This window comes from Ambystoma mexicanum, chromosome 7q (genome assembly GCF_040938575.1).
Source record: "Ambystoma mexicanum isolate Mex_15411 chromosome 7q, UKY_AmexF1_1, whole genome shotgun sequence".
NCBI lineage: Eukaryota > Metazoa > Chordata > Amphibia > Caudata > Ambystomatidae > Ambystoma > Ambystoma mexicanum.
In genome coordinates, this window is record NC_090941.1 from 54559367 (window position 1) to 54578503 (window position 19137).

Sequence of the window (19137 nt, forward strand, 5' to 3'; positions counted from 1 at the left end):
AGGTGTTATATCAAAAATATAAACCCATTTATTACAAGGCCTTTGTAACTCAGACCATAGCAAAAGATTCACAGAAATACTAAGTAAAACAACACAACACAATCAATACAATATATATACAAGACCATTGAGGTCTAAAGGGTTAAATGCACAAAATATGTTGACAACCTAGATGGGAAGGAAACAGGCAGTGCAGGTAGTTTTGAGGCCCGTTTCAACATCAGCAACACACCTAACTAAGAGGCAGTCCAAGCCCTAAGAAGAGAGGAGCCTTGTGCTCAATAGTACATGCAAAGCAAGTGCACACAGTTGTTCTAATGGGCAAAACACGGTCTCTAGCAGCTCAGGAAGGTGGATGAGGCGATGAAGAATAAGTTCCCACTATTCAGGGAGGATCTCCACTTGAAGGCAGAGGCAGTTCCAGAGTGCGGGATCGAGTCGCTAGTTTGCACTAGCAGTTGGAAGGAGAGGGACCCCAGGGGCCACCCGTGCGTGATAATGGATGGAGGCGCTAGGGGCCACCGGTTAAGGTTAGGGTTACTCACTGGCCTGAGGCGCACTCTGGACCAAACTTTGCCAGCCGAGTCCACTTCGGTTGCGGGTTCTACTGTGGCAATATGACGGTTCTGCGGCTTTCAGTTCCTGAGATACAGCAATGATTCCCAAATGGGACAGTGGCGTTTTCTCAGCTGCGGGTGGATGAATCACGCTAGTTTCACTGCAGCAGGCTTCAAGGGCAAGAGGATCACAATTGCAGCACTCCTGCAAAGGTCGTTGCCGTGGCAGGGCAACACGGTAACCGCGTATGCTCCAGTTCTGGCTCACTTGTCTCACTTCAGACCTGGGAATGCCAAGTGTACGAAATTCAGTGTGAGGGTGCCGCGGACACAGTGCTAGCAGTATGCCAAGTTTCGAGGGCCTCCTCAAAACGACGGCGGAGACAGAGCAAAGGTCCTGCGTAAGCTGGTAAGCCCACTGGTTGGCGGAAGGACACTTCCGAGAAGGCTTACTTTCAGGGTTTGTTGAAGGTGCCAAGGATAGTGGGTCCCACTATTCTATGGTCGAAGCATCTTCGCAGACCTTCTAGGACAGCCAAATGCAGAGGGGTCCCACGGGATGACAGCGGGCTCAGTGTTCCAAACCTTCCAGCGATTCACCAGCGGTTCCTCGACTCAGCTTTTTAGTTTCAGGATACTTAACTCCTATCCTTCGTTCAGTGAGAACTCCAGATATCAACATGGTATGGGTGTTTTTGGCCTCTTGTTATCCAAAGTTTCCTTCTTGCCAAAAAGAAGAGGACCCACTGGGAGATCTGCTCACAAACACACACTCCATACATGGACCAAGCACGGACCACAGTGGTCCCAGTCATTCATGGCACTACAGAGTCTTTGGCACCCAGGATGTGTATTGGGGACAGACACCCCAGCCCACATCCTGGAGGCACACATACAAGGCATTCAGAAGCCCATGAAAGTTTGGCGTTTTGCGGGAAACTGCACGTCCAAATAAGGACTGACCCGGGTCGGCTCGACCTGGGGAAGGCTGAGGGGCAAGATGGCCAAAGGCCAGGACAAAGAACCACGTGGCATGGCCATTTTGGAACCAGGCCACCTATTGGTGTCAAACGCGGTTAATGCAGTTAACATGGCATGAAAGGGTTAAACTATTAGGAAAGGATAAGCTGCCACCAGCCCTGTCCAAGACACATCTGCAGATCTCACAAAAAAATCCATCAAGAGTATCTAGGGTCATTGTAATTGACTATGAGACCCAAATACACTGTACTGTAAGGTACATTGTGCACTTGTTACATGTTGCAGAAAAGTTGCATTAGAAAAGGACTAAGGGAAACAAAGCCTCCCAGTAATGACTGTCTTAAGGGCTTGTCAGTTTCCCCATAAAAAGTGAGCGAAAGCGCAGAGGAGTGCAAAGGCTGTGCTTCTCTGGCAAAGTCAGTCTATGGTGTCTAAACAGCAGCAACAGGTTTTGTTGGGTGTACACATGGAGGGAAAATTACATACAATTATGAAATCTTTCCTAACAGTAATCTATGACAATGCAATCTTGATAAGAGTTATTATATAGCTAGACTGGCACAGTTTGGTGCTGTCTGTCTAGCGCTACTTTCCTAGTGTGGCATGGCATTTTTCTGCTGGACATTTGTGATAAAGCAAATGTGATAAGTGTTATTACATGTCTAGACTGGCATATTTGTGTGCAGCCAGTCTAGATATAATTTCTTATCTTGGCATGGCATAATTTTTTACTGGGCTTCTATGATGGAGAAAACATGATCAGTGTTATTACGTGACTAGACTGGCATATTTTTGCACAGACAGTCTAGCTATGATTCCGTGCTGTGGAATGACATTTTTTTATTGGTCCTCTATGATAAAGCAAACTTGATAAGTGTTATCATGTGGCTGGTTTGGCATAGTTTCATGCAGCCAGTCTGGCTATATTTTCTTATAGTGGAATGGAGTGTGTTACTGGACACAAGGGTATGGCAAACATGATAAGTGTTATTATGTGTCTAACTTGGCCTACATCTGGAAATGTTTTCTGTTTCTGGCATGGTATTTGTATTGGCAAAGCCAGCATGAGTTTGCTGTTATTTTATTTAGTTATTTGGGAATCCTGGTATATATTGGTGCTGGCAGCATGGAAATGTATGGGCAGAGCCAGCAGGAATATTATTTGTATACTCTCATATATTGTGGGGAAAGGCATCATGAAAATGCAATGGCAAATACTCCTATGCACTGTTAGTGACATACATCCATTGGATTTATACATGAGTTATTCGAGAAAACCAAATGCAAAGTGTCTGGCTTTTCACCCACTTTTTCACAGAAAGTGTGCTGTATAATGCACAATTGAAAACAACATTTTCCCAAAAATGTAGGAGGGAAAATCTACCCCCAAAACTACCTGTATTGATTTCTATCCAAACATAAGGATTAACTATGCGGGTGCTGCTAAAAAATCGTTTTGTTTCTCCTGGAGTCTTAATCTCCCACATATCCTGATGGACAATCAGGTTCCAGTTATACCCTGCCCAAGGGCCAAGCAGGCTCTGGTAGGTGGGAGCACATACCCAATGAATAGGCCCATGTGCAAGGAAATAGCACTCAGAGGACTTACATGACCAGTGTTTGTTTGTTTGTTTGTTCATTTGTATTGCGTGCCAGACCCAGAGGTATCAGGGTGCAGAAGTTACAAGGATAGGCAAGGCTTAGATTACAAGAAGTTACACATGATGAGCAGAGATAGTACAGGCACAAAACAAGTATAAGTCAATAAATACACTGAAGAACATATACAGATACAGTAAATAAGTATAAATCAGTGAAAGCACTGAGGGGCAATCGAAAAACGCCAGGCTGTGAGTTAGCCGTGGGTAAATTGGCTGGTCAGTATAGCAGGAGGGGGCGAGCAGGCCTTAATGATGAGTAGATTTGAGCCAGTTGATGTAGTTAATTCTAAAGTTCAGGTAGGATTGATCTTCTCTAATTGAAGCTGGCAGGGAGTTCCAGAGCTGGGACGCTTTGACGGGGAAGCTGCAGCCACCAACCTTTGAAAGCTTAAATCTAGGGATGGTGAGGCAATTGGTGTTAACTAGTCTCATGTGTCTGATGGATGTTCTTCCGAGGAATCTGTGTGATAGCTGGGAGCAGCGTTATTCAGTGCTTTGTAGGTAAGGAACGCAGTTTTTAGCTGGATTTTGTTATAGGTCGAGAGCCAATTGCTTTGGCGCCTAATCTCAGATATATGGGTTCTTATAGCCACACCGAGGGCCGCTCTGAGGGCATTATTTTGGAGGATTTGGATCCTCTGGATAATCGATTTATTGGTACCAATGTAGAGGGCGGTACAATAGTCTAGCCTAAAGAGGATGAGGGCTCTAGCCAGGATAATGCAGCTGTCATCAGAGAGAAAGGGTTTGCCGGTTCTAATAAGCTTACAAGTGTAGGCGGTGACAGAGGCCATGGAGTTCACTTGTTTGGTAACGGAGAGAGTGGAATCGAGGTAGAAACCAAGGGTCTTTATCTCCTTGGCCACTTTAATGAGGTTATCATCGATTATGAAGGATGAGTAACCCTGGTCTAGTTTATTGAGGTTGGTCGGGGGACACAAGCTGATGAGCTCCGTTTTGTCATCATTCAGGCATAGACCATGGGTCGCCATCCATGCCTGGATGATGAGGTACCCTCTATTCACCAAGGCAAAATCCTTAATGTAATCCCCAGAAAGTGGAAGGAGAATCTGAGTATCATCTGCATAATTAGTGTAGGTGATACCAAGATGGTCCAGATCATCGAAAAGTGGCTTAGTGAATATGTTGTACAATGTAGGGGAGACATAGGAACCCTGCAGCACCCCGTAAGTGATAGGGATGGGGTCTGCCGCTGCTGAGGGGGTGAAGACCCTCATGGTCCTGTCACTTAAGAAAGACTTGATCCAGACTATGACCTCTTTGCAGAAGTGGGCGGCTGAGTCTAGTTGACTGCATAAGACCTTGTGGTGTACAAGGTCAAATGCAGCCGAGAGGTCAAGCAGGAGAAGGAGGGCTGTTTTCCTCTTGTCTCTTAACTCATCGACTTGGGTCTTCAAGTCGATAAGGGCATGTCTCCTTTCCATGTTGGGGGCGGAAGTCTGATTGTCGAGCACCTAAGAGTTGGTGAAGTTCCAGATATTTTTGGATTTGAAGATAAGCAACCTTGTCAAGTATTTTTAACAGCAATGGTACTGTCGTAATAGGACGCTAGTTGGTTGGTATAAGTGGGTCGAGGGTTTGTTTGTTTAGCAGTGGGAGCACCCATGATTGTTTGAGGTTGGTGGGGATGGTGCCGGATGCAAATGAGGGATTGATAAGTTTGGAGATAAAAGGGGCTAGTTCTCTTGCAGCATCCTTTATAAGCTGAGCTGGGCAGAGTTCGCCCTTGCAATTAGAAGGTTTAAGTGAAAGAATAACTTTGTCTACCTCAAGAATGGAGGTTTTAGTGAAGTTGAAACAAGCATGGGAGGAGTCAGATATTGTTTCCTTGGGTGGGAGGTCAAGAGTAGTATTATTAGACGGTGAGAGAGAGTTAAGGGATGCTTTTTTATGGCTATTTTATTTTGGAGGGTAGTTACTTTATTGGAGAGTGCTTGTTTGATGTCTGAGCACCAGAGTTTGTCTTTGGTACAAATGTCGGGTGTGGGGATAGGAGACTCTAATTCCTTTAGGATTGTGAACAATTGTCACACGCCGCGGGAGCTGGCGGCTCTGGCCCCGATGGCGCTTATGCCACCATTGACCCGAGCCGTTACTCTCGAGCGCACCGTGTGCATGCGGTCTAGTTCTTCCAATGCCAGTAACGTCGGAAGCCCGTTATCCCTAGCCGCAACCCGGAAGCCTACGCGTTGCAACCTTCACACGTTAGGCTTTCGGGTTGACACGCTACAGTTTTCCTTGCCTTGCTTCCTTGTCTGACCCCTCGTTATCCTTTCTGCCTGCCAGCCCTCGCTTTTCTTCTGTGCTCTCCGGTTCCTGCCCAGCTGTACTTCGTTCTCTTCTCCTTTTTCAAGGAATTCCTCTCTTTCCTTGTTACTGTTTCCCAGGGCCCCCCTGCTACACTGCTGTTCTCTTTCCAGCCTGACATTTGGTTTACCTCACTCTGGATCCATTCCTCGCCCTCTGGAACACACCTGGGACATCATCTGCGGAAGACCTGTGGGCCACCGCCTCAGGGTTTTTTTATGCCATCCGGCTTTTTCCCCTGGACTAGTTTGCTTCAGAAGAGGGGCCCCCCTAAATCGCTTATACAGGGGTCAGGGTGGCTTCTTTTCGAGGTAGACCCTACCACCACTCCAACAAAAAAAAGGAGGCACTTTGGAAGAAGAGGTTTGGAGAGGAACTAGATTTCGACATAACAGGTGAGGAGGCGGAGGGGGAGAGCGGCACACAGGAGAAAATCAAGGTGAAGAGTGAAGACAGTGAAGGTTGTGAAAGTTTGCAACGCCAAAGTATCACAATGGCCACACCTGAGCAGATTCAGGAATTGGTGAACGCTGTACAAGCCATGAATATTAAATTACAGAATGTTAAGGCTGATAACGCCGCTCTGAGGCAGACGGTTGCCAATCGCGACACTCGTGATTCGGTATTTACCACCCATGATGCTATCTGCAGGAAAGTATGATGGAACTCCTAAAAAATTGAAAGAATTTCTTGAAGCCTGTTCCGTATACTTTGCATTTCACCCCCAGACTTTTTCCACAGACCGTACTAAGGTAGGCTTCATGGTATCCAACATGATCGGTAATGCTTTGGCATGGGCTACGCCTTTAGTTTTAAACAACAACCCGTTCATTCAGGACCACAGGGCCTTTGAAACTCTACTTAGACAAACGTTTGAACAACCCGAGATCACCCATGTTGCGGCAGAGGAACTTCTTGACGTTCAGCAGGGCAGTTGTGACTTGCTTACTTATATTTCCACCTTTAAAGGTCTGGCAACTGAGGCCGGATGGCCTGAACATGCACAATATACCATATTTCATTGTGGTTTGAAAGAGGAAATAAAGGATGAACTAGCTCGCATAGCTCGCCCAACCACCCTATCAGATTTAATGTCCCTTGCCCTCCAAATTGACTACCACCTGAATGAACGAAGGGTGGAAAGGAGAAAACACAAGACACCAGTGGTGCATCCTTCCAGTGCCCCTTCTCCGCCTCCTCTGCCTGCTCTAGGGAACAAGGAGGAACCAATGCAGATAGAAACGGCGCAGGGCCCTCTGACTCCAGAAGAAAGGAGGAGACGTAGGGAATCCGGCCTCTGCATGTATTGTGGGTCCAGTACTCATCTGCTGAGAAGTTGCCCAGAGGTTCCACCAAGGAGAGCGGGAAACGAACCACCTCGGTCCTAAAGGGGACGAGTGTCCGAGGTTTATCTTCCAGTCCCTACGTAACAGTTGCATCGTCTGCCGAGTCAATGGATTCACGTCTTATGGTTGTGACCGTCCAGCTAGAAACCCCAACTACACTTCTCTCCACCTTGGCTCTCCTTGACTGCGGAGCGGCAGGCATCTTTATGGATAACCAGTGGGCTCACCAACAAGGTCTCTCCCTCTTGAAACGCTATGATGTCCAAAAGGTCGAAGGAGTCGACGGCTCCCCTCTCTCTTCCGGGCCCATTACCCATTCCACTGAACAGCTAAGAGTACGCATACACCAGCATTCAGAGCAGTTACAGTTCGATCTGATTTGAGCTGCTCATTTCCCTATCATCCTTGGTATTCCTTGGTTCAGAAGATATAATCCGGTCATAGATTGGACCAAGAACACTATGGCATTCCAATCCGAATTTTGCAAGCGGAATTGCTTATCACTGATACAAGGAGAAACCGTTCAGGTTATGACTCCGGAAAGTAAGGAGACTCGGAATATCTGTAGTATCCCTCCCGAATTGGCAGAATTTCAGGAGGTCTTTAGTGACAACCCAATTCTGGAGTTACCTCCACATAGTCTGGAAGACTGCGCCATTGAACTAGTCCCTGAAGCCTTGGTGCCTTTCGGGCGCATGTTTCCTTTATCAGTTACAGAAAGACAAGTCCTAAGCAACGATTTGGACTCCCACTTAACCAACGGTTTGATTCAACCATCAAGATCCCGAGCTGGAGCCCCACTGTTCTTTATACCCAAGCGCGAATCATCTGAATTGAGACCCTGTATAGATTACAGAGGCTTAAATAAGGTCACCATTCGAGATCGCTACTCGATGCCCCTCATCTCCGATATATTGGAGGCTGTGCAAAGCGCGGTGGTCTTCTCTAAATTGGATCTTCGGAGTGCCTATCATCTCCTCCGAATTCGTAATGGAGACGAATGGAAGACGGCGTTCAGGACTCCCTTTGGATTATACGAATATAAGGTTATGCCTTTCAGCCTAGTCAATGCTCCGGCTATATTTCAACGATTTATGGAATGGTTGTTCTCCGACCTACTGTATGTTAGTACCATAGTATACCTCGATGACATTCTGGTCTTTTCCTCCACCCAACAAGAACACACCCAACATCTCAGGGATGTCCTCCTTCGTCTTCAATCTCTACATCTCCTGGTGAAACTGGAAAAATGCTTATTCAATGTGACCTCGGTCCCTTATTTGGGTTACATACTCTCCCAGGAAGGCATAACAATGGACCCCAGAAAGGTGTCCGCCATCGTGGATTGGCCGACGCCCACTTCGCTTAAGGAAGTACAACGGTTTTTGGGTCTGGCCAACTTCTATCGAAAATGTATCAATCAGTTTTCTCTAATAGTGCTACCCATAACAGCCTTACTCAAGAAGGAGGCTAATCCCTTCGTCTAGACTGACCAAGCTAACCAAGCGTTCCAGCGCCTGAAGAGGATGTTCTGTACCGCCCCCGTCCTGAGCCAGCCGGATCATTCTCAACCCTTCACTGTTGAAGCGGACGCCTCAGCGGGCGCAATGGGAGCTGCACTCTTACAAGTCAAGAATGGTAGAGAACATCCAGTCGCCTACCTCTCCAAGACTTTTTCCCCTAGTCAACGAAACTATTCTGTGATCGAAAAGGAACTGTTGGCCCTTAAACCCACGTGTGAAGAGTGGAGACATCTATTACAAGGCAGTTCACATCAGTTCATACTTCGCACCGACAATGAAAACTTTCAGGTTCTTAGAAGCATGGAATGCGTTAATTCCAGACAGGCTCGCTGGGCTCATTTCTTTAGCCAGTATGACTTCACCATCACATACATTGTGGGACGTCATAACAGCCTGCCTGATGCTCTTTCCAGACCGGACACCCTAGAGTCACTTCCAACTCCGCCTTCTGAGTATATGTTTCCCCAGAACAGAATAGTGGGAGTGGTAACTTCTTTTCTCCAGGAGGTAAGGTCCAACACCACTCCTGATTTGGAATCGAAGTTGCTCAGTCATCAAAGACGGTTAGTCCGATGGTCTGACAGTTTGTTATTGGTTAATCAGAAGTTATGTATCCCTTCAAAAACCTTACAGTTAAAGATCCTGAGATGGGGCCATGATCATGTTACTTCAGGCCATCGTGGCTCACAAGGCAATTTAGAATTGATCTCACGTTCCTTCTTCTGGCCATCTCTATCTCGGGACGTAAAGAAATACTGCAGAACCTGTCAAACTTGTGCCAAGAACAAGAATACTACATTAAAGCCATATGGCTTACTCAAACAACCCGAATTACCAGTTCGACCTTGGTCCCATATCTCAACCGATTTTATCATGGATCTACCCCCGTCTCAGGGTTTTTCCTGCCTAATGGTAAGTGTGGACTCTTTTTCCAAACTCACTCACTTTACTCCTTTCCCGGGAGTACCGTCCGCTTCGGAAATGGCTGAGGCTTTTCTAAAGGATATTTTCAGATTACACTGCCTCCCTGACAAGATCATATCCGACCGTGGTAGCCAATATACGTCACGCTTTTGGGGAGCCTTATGCCAGCGGTTGGGCATTGAGCGTGCCCTTTCCTCTGGGTTCCATCCTCAAACTAACGGCCAGACTGAACGACTCAATGCCTCCCTGGAACAATATCTCAGGTGTTACACCAATAGATTACAAGACAACTGGGTGGCCCTTTTGCCCACAGCAGAGTTTGCTTATAACAATACCACGCACACGGCTACCGGCCTTAGTCCTTTCTTTTGCACTTATGGTTTACATCCACGTGGTATACTGCCAGTACACAACCATCCTACAAACACACCTACCATTGAATCTACCCTAGCAGACATAGCTTCAGATCACAAGGTCACTCAGCAGAGCCTCCTCACAGCACGCAAGAGGTACAAGTTGCACGCAAGAGGTAAAAGTTATACGCAGATCGGTCTTGTATGCCCTGCCCTGACTGGAAAGAGGGGGATAGGGTCTGGTTGTCGACTAAGTTTTTGCCCTGGTGGCTTCATCCCACCAAATTAACTCCCTGTTTTATAGGACCCTTTAGGATCGCAAAGAAGGTGAACCCTGTCGCCTTTAGATTACACCTTCCCAAGAGCATGCGTCGGATTCACCCGGTGTTCCACCCTTCCCTTCTTCACTCAGTAGACCCTGACACCCCATCCTCAGGGAACAGAGATCTACCAGAATGTCTTCCATCCACCTCTGAGGAATATGAGGTAGCTGGTATCTTGGATTCCCGATATAGTAAGGGCAGGTTGGAGTATCTAGTGAGTTTGAAAGGGTACCCCCGATCAGAGGATTCCTGGGAACCCAAAGCTCATGTCCACGCTCCTGTTTTGACCCGATGGTTCCATAGGCTCCATCCGGGCAAACCAGGTGGCGTGGGTAGAGGAGGGGGGCATAATGTCACATGCCGTGGGAGCTGGCAGCTCTGGCCCCGATGGCGCTTATGCCGCCATTGACCCGAGCCGTCACGCTCGGGCACACCGTGTGCATGCGGTCTAGTTCTTCCGACGCCAGTGACGTCAGAAGCCCGTTATCCCTAGCCGCAACCCGGAAGCCTACGCGTTGCAACCTTTGCGCATTAGGCTTTCGGGTTGACACGCTACAGTTTTCCTTGCCTTGCTTCCTTGTCTGACTCCTCTTTATCCTTCCTGCCTGCCAGCCCTCACTTTTCTTCTGTGCTCTCCGGTTCCTGCCTAGCTGTACTTCGTTCTCTTCTCCTCCTTTTTTCAAGGAATTCCTGTCTTTCCTTGTTACTGTCTCCCAGGGCCCTGCCATGCTACTCTGCTGTTCTCTTTCCGGCCTGACATTTGGTTTACCTCACTCTGGATCCATTCCTCGCCCTCTGGAACACACCTGGGACTTCATCTGCGGAAGATCTGTGGGCCACCGCCTCAGGGTTTTTTTTATGCCATCCGGCTTTTTCCCCTGGACTAGTTGCTTCGGAAGAGGGGTCCCCCTAGATCGCTTATACAGTGGTCATGGTGGCTTCCTTTCGAGGTAGACCCTACCACCACTCCAACAAAAAAAAGGAGGCACTTTGGAAGAAGAGGTTTGGAGAGGAACTAGATTTCGACATAACAGGTGAGGAGGCGGAGGGGGAGAGGGGCACACAGGAGAAAATCAAGTTGAAGAGTGAAGACAGTGAAAGTTTTGAAAACAATTCCTTCATGCTAGAGTTAGCATGAGAGATGCGTTTGTTGTAGGAATTACGTTTGGCCAGGCAAATTTCCTTTTTATATTGGGATGAGATTTCCGTTAATTTGATTCTGTTCACTTCTGATTCAAGTGATCTCCAGGAGGTTTTGCAGTTGCTTTTTATTTGTCATAGATTCTTTAGCTGTGGGGTGAACCACTTGTTCAGGTGGGTTTTGGGCTTGCTTGGTCTAAGTTTTACAGGGGCAATAATATCAAGCGAGGTTAGCAAGATTTTGTTGTACTCTTTAACGATTGTGAAAACCTCCAGATCTTGTTCTATGGCCACCTCTTAGATGGTACCTGAGCCTTGGCTTGGCTAAATAATGGAAGGAAAGAATGCATTTGTGCATTCAAATGAGGTTTATTTAGGGTTTGTTGTAGAATAAAACAGCCAGCTAAGAATACTCCAAATAAATAAGAAGGAAGAGTGAATGATTCAATTAAAAGATCTAGGAATTGCATCATCCTGGGGAAGTTCCAAGAAGAAATGTACTTTCTGCACCTATCTGAAGTCCAAGACAACATTTGGAGATATAAGTGAATTAGTTAGTTATGAATGGTGAAAAGATAGAAGAATAGAATGGAGTTTCCTTCACAGTTTGAAATATGTTGAAATATTTCACATGCTGAGCAGATCATTGCACATGAGAGTGTACTGAAACATATGCGTATATGTGTAGGTTATTGTTATATCATTTTTAGAAGAACTGTATATTGTAATTGATTGCTGGTGAAAGGTAACTTAGGGATAGAGATTGGATTGATATGTACCAACATTCCCTGATAAAATCACAGTATATGCTTATGAAATATTGTATCATATGTACACATGAATCTTATTTGAGCTTTCATATATTATTTTAGCATGTTTTAAATAACTATGGTTGAAGGAAAACTGTGAATAAAATGTAAATGAGATGTTGATTATGTTTTGGCACATATCCTTCAATATACGTTTATTCCGTAATACACCGAAATGGAAATTCATTGATATGTGTTATAAAGAATATTAGTTAATTTAAAAAATGCTTTGAATAAGTCCCCTCAAAGTTTTGTATATGTAATTTGTAAGTGCTCTTGACCAGGATTGACGTCCAGTGTCATCATAGATAGCTATAAGTAGGGATGTTTGAACTGGCTCAAGTTAGGTCCAATACTATCTAAAAAATGGCAATGTAAAACAGCTGCAACAGTTCAACCCATTTGGATCTGAATCTCAAAATGGTTTGAAACTTTGGAACTGGATTCAAACTGCTCATTATAGGGCGGCTGTCACCGCTCTATTGTTAAGGTGACACATAGTAACCACTCAAATGTCTATTGTTAACTTTTGATTCGAAAAACGGATTTGACCTAAATTGTAAAGTTATTAAAAGTATGTGGGTGCCCCCACACTGCAAAGTCCTGTAAAGATTCATTAACAACTAGAAAAGTTATTAAGCGTCGAAAAGACATTATTTTTCCAAAAGTGCATACTTCCCATTCATTTTCCCATAGACAAAAAAGGTCAAAGCGCACCGCCCAAACAAATGGACGGATATGGACCAGGTCCGAAACAACTTGGTCACGAGGCATTGACTTTTGACAGAGAAAGGGGTGACCCCTTGCCCCCCACAAAGTAGAGATATCTCCCATGGTGCATTGCAGGATCATGGTTTTCAGAAATGAAATGACAGCCATCTTGTTTTTCTCTCGATGCGGGAGATATTCGCTGCTATACCCGAGGCTGTGGGAAAATGAAAAGCAGTAAAAAGCTATAGGCAGGTCAAAAAACATACAAATGCCATCAGAGTAGAGGTGTGGGGATGGATAGAGGGCATCGAGTGACATTTGGGAGTTGGAGGGGTCCAGGGACCGAGTTTGCAACACAAAGACTTGGGCTTCACTCGCCACATTCATGAACCTACCCACATTAAGGGGAGAACACTTGACTGGTTAGCTGACTCATTGCAACATTAGCCTATAGTCCAATTCACCTTGCGCCTGGTCAGACCACCATATTATTAGCTTCAACATAAAAGCTAACCAACGCCCCAAACAGACTACTGCCCCGCCTTACATACTAGAAACTAAAGGGACATTACAAGTGATAAATTACTTCCACTTATCCTTCCCACCCTTAACAAAGCCTCTGTATCTTGCTCTGACCCCACTGCTCTAACTGATACCTACAACCATGCCATACTCACAGCATTGAACTCCATTGCCCCTATTAAACTTAGGAAATCTAAACCATGTGCACATCTCAACTCCAGGTTTACGCCGCACTTGAGAGTGCTACGTAAAGAAAAACGTAATGCTGAAGCCCGATGGAAAAGTCATCCTTCTGATGTCCACAAGGATAGCCCTTTCATAGCATCTCTTAACTACAAAGAGGCTATCTTACAAGCAAAAAAAGATACCTACAACAATCGCATTACGCAGGCGGACTCTAACACCAAAGAATTGTTGAAGATATTGAAAGAACTTTAATCCCCTGCAACCCCACACGACTCTTGCATTAAAGATAGCACATGGTGCTCGAACATACAAAAAGCACTTTTAGACAAAATTGCCACCCTCCAAACGAAAAACAAAGTAAAGCAAAACTGCCTGCAGATCGACCAGCAACAGAATCCCCCCACTAGTGCAAACACCTGGGCCATTCCCAATCACAAACCATTCAGCGTCCCTCCACTTACCATTGCTGAAGTCGAAAGCATCATCAACAAGCTCAAACCATCCGACTGCCAAGGTGACACCTGTACAGCCCCTATTATTAAGGAGGCCACTCACGATCTAGCCCCATTCATTAAGCCTTTATAAACTCGTCCTTTATATCTGGCATAGTCCCGGACAACTTAAAGGACGCTTGGGTCATCCCTTTGCTCAAAAAACCGTCACTCAATCCTAGCATACTAACTAATTACAGGCCCATCACCACGGTCCCTTTTATGCTCAAAATACTGGACCGAGATGCTTATTTGCAGATTCAGGACTACTTGGAAGTTAACAAACTCCTTGGCCCTAGGCAATCTGGTTTCCGACCGAGGCATGGGACTGAAACCGCCCTCATTGACCTAAAAACTCAGATTGAGGTGCTGAAAGATAATGGGAAACTGGCCCTGCTACTCCTACTAGATCTCTCAGCGGCCTTTGATTTGGTCAACCACCAAATTCTCTGCCATCACCTCAAATCAGCTGTCCACTTCTCTGACTCTGCCACCTCCTGGATCAGATCCTTCTTAGATAACAGATCTATGTGGGTATTCTCCCAGTCAGCATCTGCCAAGCCTTCTCCCGTTCACTGTGGTGTCCCTCAAGGATCATGTGTGTCACTGACACTCTATAACGTGTTCACCAAACCACTTTTTGATACCCTTGATTATCTGGGTGTCACGTACACTAATTACGCTGACAACATTCAGATACTCATCCCTATCACGGGTGACCATGCAGTGGACTCCAAATCCCTGAACGATGTCTACACTGTTATTCAAGAATGGATGGCTCAACACAAACTTCGCCTCAATGATGATAAAATGGAACTCCTTATCTTAGGATCCCATCAACGTCTTAACAAACTTGACCCGTCCTTCAAGTCGTACACCATTGACGGCAATGCCATAAAGGTCTCCAAGGATACTAAAACTTAGGAATTTACCTCAACTCTACACTATCATTGTCCAGACAAGGCAATGCTGTCAGTTCAGCATCTGCCTAGCCTGAAAACTCATCACAGCCTGCAGACCCTTCTTGACTACTGCTAATTGCACCACTCTGGACAGAACCCTTATCATGTCTAAGATTGACTACTGTAGTGCCCTGTATCTAGGGACCAGCCAATGCAATCTAAATAAACTGCAAGTTACACAGAATAACGCCATTAGAGCTGCCTTAAATATTCCCAGAAATCAGCACATATTGACCACATACGTAATCTACGTTGGCTCCCCGTTGCGCAAAGAATCTCCCTGAAAACGCTTGCCCTCACAAACAAGTGCTTGGCAAACCAGGCCCCTCCTTACTTGACTAACCGACTTACCTCTAACACTGCTACTCAACCTTTGAGAGCTGCCCAAGCCCATAGCCTCTCCCTTCCTAGATTCAAGCTCCAGAAAGCTGGCGGGGTGAGCTTCCCGGTCCTAGCCACTAAGTTATGGAATACCCTGCCCAACTTCATCAGAGCTGAGCCCTCCTTCCAATCCTTCAAGAACAAAACCAAATTGTGGCTCTCAGCTCAAGGCATTTGAGACACCTTGCCGTTACATCCTGATGCTCCCCATGCCTGACCTTTATTGCGACTTCACTCTGTATTTTACCTGTATGTAATTTGTTACTTCATTGTATTTAGACCTCTCACATATCATTGTACCTGTGTAATATGCATCATGCTTGTACATACCTTACTGTACTTTTATCTATTCTATGTGTGTAAATTACCTGTCTCTGTAATTATTCTATGTTTGTATATTACCTGTCTCTGTAACTTAAGAAATGCGTCCAGATGCTTTTGGGCCAGGCGCACTATACAAATAAATAAAATACAAATACAAAGGTTTCTGTAGCCTCGGTTATAGCTGCGACTAGCTGACATCTGAAAGCAAACTACATCACAGAAGCAGCGTGTGTTTTGCGGTGAAAGAGAGAGAGCAGGGGAGGGGACCGTCTGTGGAGTGGGGGGAGCTGGCACAGATGAAGAGGGCACTTGGTGATGGGAAGCATTTGGCTTCCAGTCGTTTTGCCGATATTCACGGCTATATTCGAGGATACGAAAGACTACAGATACCTGCGGTCAAGAGTAGTGCTGTATTTGCGGCTATATTTTTGGGGGTGTCTGTGTTTCATTTATTTTCAAAAGTTATTTATACAGGTACAGTGCTGTTGGGGTGAAAAGTTACTGGCCATGGTCAGTGATCTGGTAGGTATAAGAGAGTTTGGATGTGTGTTGTCAGACTTTTGAGCATGTGAGACTTTGGAGAAAAATACAAGAAAATTGTTTAACAAAATTAATATAAAAAGGAGCAATTGTAGTCTAGTTTTAGATGCACCATACAATGTATTTAAGGTTGTGAATTCTCACTTATAGTATCATATTGTGTTGCTGTGAGAAATGTTGGCCTATCTAGTTTATTGTTTTGTACTTTTCTATGATTTGTTATTTTTCAGTTACTTTACATAAGTACATGAGTTGTGTTGTACTGTATTGATCATTTAAGTTGGATTGTAGTATAAAACTTGAAGTCAGTCCCTTTTAATTGACTATTTGTAACCACGGTTATGGTAAAAGTCAATGAACTGTAGCCGCAGGTATAACAAAAAATGTTTTTGGTTATTAATATTGTATTTATGTATGATGAATAGGCCTTAAAAGGACTGTTTTGGGATACCCTGAGTGTAGAACCTTAACACATCAGGGGTACTGTTTTGATGTTATGAAGGAACACTGCATTTCCTTCATCAGTTAGGTGTACACCATCATGTCTATACAATATTGGCCATGTTGAGCTGTATGCTGTTGTTCGAAATCCATAATTGGTTGTGGTCTATCATGAATGCTGAAACTGCTTTATCAACATTTCTCCAGAATTTCTCAATTTTACCATTAAATCTGGTGGTCCATCTCCATTTTTGCCTTTGAGTGAGACTGGAAAAGATAAAGATGGTGTCAGGAAATAGTTCCATCAGTTTTCCCATGTCTTGTATGACCTCTGGGTGCCCTGTACTTCTCAGCCTGAACAATTTTGGAAAAACCTGGAACCAACGCATTCCCCACAATCCAAACCATTTGATAGTAAAATCTCTCAGACCTAGGTCCATGTTAATATTTAGTTTCTCACAAAAAGCCAGCAACCAAAACAGCCAACTGTCTCAAATCAACAACACAGTTTTCAAACCAGACATGATATCTGTTTTATTTCTCTGTTTCGAGGAAAATGATTCCTAGTTTGAACTTCTAGTAGTTTGTATGAGCAGGGTATGTATAATGTGTGTGTATGTTATAGTTTCTAATTGGTTGATGGTGCTGTTGATATTATTCGCAGCTATACAGCAACCACCCAGCGTGCAGCATTGCTATTCATGGGTAGATACCTACACTCCTCCATCCCCTCTGCAGCTGTGGCTATATTTTGGCAAATGACATGTGTGTTTGTGGACGTGTGGTAGCGTGGCTATCCGAAATTATGGTTGGTGTGGCATCTTATATGAATTGAGTGGGGGTTTGTAAGAGAATAGGGGAGTAGAGGGTGACTATGAGGAGTGGAGGGGCTGGTAGACATTTTGGGGCCATTTTTTGGAGTTTGGTGGAGTGGATATGCAATTTTGAATCTGTAGTTTTTGCAATTAGCCATGGTTATCAACAAACATCGAGGAGGGGCTTTGGTATAACTGTGTCTATGAAAAGCACATGCGTAGGCGCATCAGTATTATTCAATGTTTTATTTGTTGTGGCTGGAACCGTGTGTATTTAAAGTCGCGTCTATAAATATACATTTTCAGTGCAATAATCATATTTTTATGTGGACGATACAGTACAGAATTTCATTTGTGTATGTTATTTTATGTACTTAGTTGTTTACTTATTTGATGTGAAGGTTTTAAGGCCACTTTAGCTTGATTTGGGGCTTGCAGAAAAATGTGCGTGTAGCCGTGGATACAAACCAAGATCAGTAGCCATGTCGAATAGCCGCAGCTATGAAAGATACTAGTTGGGGAAAAAATAGATTTCTGTCATTTTCATTTTTATTTATCGGTTATTGTTACTTTTCTTTTTGTGTAGCTGACTGTGATAGGTTGTGGGAAAAATATGTCATCCATTTAGGTATATAGTCCTCTTTTTATATTAATTTTGGAAAGTATAAAAGCCACCATTTTCTGCAGTTTTATCTTTTGGATTGCAGAACTATGCCTGTGTACAGTGTTATTAAATGTTAATATGTTTTAGTGTTTATTATTATTTGTTTCATCTGCTCTGATTGTTTGGCAAGTATTTTTTAATGTATTGTTTAACTTTCCCTAAAATGGATCTGCACAATTAGATTTGCCAATCTGTGGCATTTATATGTAGGCATTTTGTTTTTTTTAATTCATGTTAGTGAGGTTGAAGGTATATTTTATTGTATTTGTTGTAATGCTAATGCAGTTTCAACTATGCAGAACTCTTAGCTGTTTTGAGTTTTCTGTGAGGTAGTACAATTGAGGGTGTTTTGTAAATTCATTTTTGTCATTTCTTATTTTTTTATTTTGTTGTAGCTGTATCATTCTCACCATCCAAGTGGATTTGCACCAGATGTTGGACAGTTAACTTCTGTGAAAGGTCAACCTATATTCAAAATATAATGGTACTGCTGGAGATAGGAGCAGCACATTTGCAGACGGTTTTTGAAAATCCTTTTATTGGTGTGGTGTTTCAAGTCTCTGGTTTGAGTCCAGAATTCTCACTGTGGAGATAGCAGGTGTGCGGCTAATGTGCTGATTTTTCTGCATGTAATGCTTGAGCCTCATGCATTTCTATTTTGTAGTGCTTGTGTGATTTTTGATAGGCTTCATGCACATCATTGTAGTGGATTTGTAGCAGATGGTTTGACATTTCCCAAATGGGGCTACTCTCCTGACTACCCATTTGTGGCATCGTCTACACATGACTTGGATCATGGAAAGATTGGGAGTTGGTAAAAGAGGAGTGTGTGTAGTTGACATTGTTGTTGAAGTTGAGGCTTCATTTCCACTTGGTGATGTTGTTACACTGGTGGATGGAGGGTGTGCAGGTGCTGCTGATCTCTGTCTATGCAAGGAATGTGTCCCATGCTTTTTCCTTTTATGATGTTTGTGTGCTTTTCGATATTCATCATCCACCTCATCCAAATGGACTCTCACTAGATGGTTGATCATTATTGATGTTCCTAGGCTTTGAGATGGAACATCAGAAGGCCCATGGTGTAGAGTCTTATTACAGAAGGTGCAGAATACCTCCTCTGCCTCTTTTCTGGAGCGGTGTTCCTTTACTTTGAAG